We start from the raw sequence: 2,488 nt of genomic DNA on the forward strand, positions 1-2,488 counted from the left end.
TTGGACATCACTTGGCTCACCTCTTTGGGGAGCTCTTAGACGAGCAGCCTCGGTCCACCGAAGCAGCTGATTTCCTTTCCAATCGAGACACGTTGGGAAGATTCGACAGGGCCCTGTCTTCTGGAACATTTATGTGGGCGCCCATTTGCCGTGGCCCTGGCTAGCCTTCTGTACTGGCAGAGCCAGGGTGACAAAAGGCTCTGCTTGGCAACTGACCCATCGCTCTCTCCCACTCCAGTTACATTGAGCTCCAACCTGCCCCCCTTCCTGGGTTTGACGGTTCCTCTCACCCAGGGTGACCCTCAGCCCCGGTTCTGCCCACGCAGTGGTTCCAGGCCATTTGGGCCTCTTTAAGAGCTGGGTGTGTCTGTCACCCCTTCACTTTTCCTGTTTATCTTTCCAGAGGTACTTGTGACAGCCCATCATTAGTCTGTGGAAACACTTTCTTTTAAGGCAATTGGGATATTCTTTTGGGGGGCGACTATAAAAGTTCTTCTGAGATTTCTATACAAAATCCTGCCCTTTTATTTGCAAGCGTGTCTGCGCCTGACGACAGGAGGCCTCAGCCCATGGGTTCGGGTGAACACAGCCACATCAGTGGTCTGGCTGCGTCTAGTCCAGCAGAAAGGGGTGAACTTGAGGGGCCATCAAGACACCAAGATCCCAGTTTTAGCTCACTGACCAGCTCTGAGATGCCAGGTGGGGATGTGTGCCTCAGTTTACCCATCTATCAAGGGATTGGACTAAGAGGCCTACGGGGGCTCTTTGAGGAGTAATGATCTCAGATTCCAGGCAGCAGTAAACGGTCCTGGTCCCTAGGCCCTGCCACTGGCCTGGGCAAAGCTGGATAGAGCCCCTGGTCTCAGGAACATAGCAGTCAGCTCTTGCCTGAAAAAGCAACTCCTAGTAAAAGAGATGCAATGGGACTTTTTTTGGTTTGGAGGTCTTCAAACAGGACCAGAATGTAGGGATAGAGAGTAACTATAGCCTTTTAGGGGCCAAATACTTAGTGCAAGGCCGGTGGTGGCTAAGAGTGACCCATGCCTACAGGCAAAAGAAAGGCCAGACCTGGCAGCACCACCAAACTTTAGTCTCAGCAGAAACCACGGAGACTGGGGGCTCTGCAGGGCCAGGTTGGGTGTGGCTGGAGCCTTCCCTGCCCCTGGGTTTGGCTCGGCTGGTGCCCTTTGCTTTCTGGCCCAAACCAGATGGCCGGAAGCTCACGCTTCTCGGAACGACAGCTGCTGCCCCATGTGTCCTAAAGCTGCCCAGCAGTGCCACTGGGCCTGGCTCCTCCACAGCGGCGTGCACGCTACCCCCATGGAGGCTTCCTGGGCACCCGGGTTGTTCACTCTACCTGCTCCTTCTTCCAGCTCCACTGCCCACCCCTAACCCCCATCCCAAAGGTGCTGATCAGTTTTTCTTTTTCATGCAACAATCACCACCAATACCAAGTAGTTTCAGGTAACTTTAATGAAAGTGCCAGCAGTCCTTTCCCCAACAGCGTTATATAGATGGTTGAGCTCGAAAGCAGAAACACAGCTGCTGAGAGACCAGCCACCCAACAGCAGGCCGGCTGCCCTGTGAGGGAGGCAAGCTGGCGGCTCCAGACTCAGGGCCCGGGACAGGGAGGCGTCACTTCTTGGTGTAGAGTCTGGCAGCCAAGCCTCGTAGAAGGTCTCATCTGGGCTCCAGGCCTTCCCCGTGCCCCAAGCTGGCTTGGTCAACCCACAGGCCTGCATGTTAGATGGGATGACAGAGGTGGCTGGGGATCCCAAGTGACCGCCACGACTGTAGCCTGGCGAAGGAGCGCTTTTACAGCTACAGGAGAAAAGAGTGGTCATTCAATCGTTAAACAGCACACATTCTATATAAATAAAATGTAAAAAGAGGAAGGAGGTGGAGGAGGGAAGGGAAATTGGCACAGACATTAATATATTGCTTTCCAGTTTCAATGCGACAGATGCAAATCATGAGACACCAGGGGAGACAGAAACAAGGGCTGGGTTTAGCTTTTTGAAGTAAAGTGTGTTCCCCTCGCAGGGCTGGAGGTTTGCAGAGATAGATGGGGACGGGATGCCAGGCCGGAGGAGCCCCAGGAAACCTACTGAGTCCAGAAATGTGCAGAGGGCAGAGGACCCTGCCCCTGCCCTCAGGACAGTGGCACTGCTTTAAAATGGTGTTCCCTCCGCCGGCCCCCCACCATGTACTGCGAGCTTGGGCAGGAGCCCAACACACTGGGTGAGCTCTCCCAACCCCCAGGGACAGGGAAGGATTATGGGACAGTGCCACTGGTTACTGGTATAATCATGTGACAACCAAACACCTTTTCCTGAATCACGCCATGGCTTCCCTCCTCCGGTTAGCTACATCCTCTCTTCCTGTAAGACCAACGTGGCAACTTTGCCTATCACAGTTTCTTTTTTCTCCTTGTTCCAACCAGTCTTTTTTTTTTTTTTTTTTTTTAAAGAGATACAATTTTTCAGAG

This window comes from Pteropus alecto, unplaced genomic scaffold (genome assembly GCF_000325575.1).
Source record: "Pteropus alecto unplaced genomic scaffold, ASM32557v1 scaffold113, whole genome shotgun sequence".
Taxonomy (NCBI): Eukaryota; Metazoa; Chordata; class Mammalia; order Chiroptera; family Pteropodidae; genus Pteropus; species Pteropus alecto.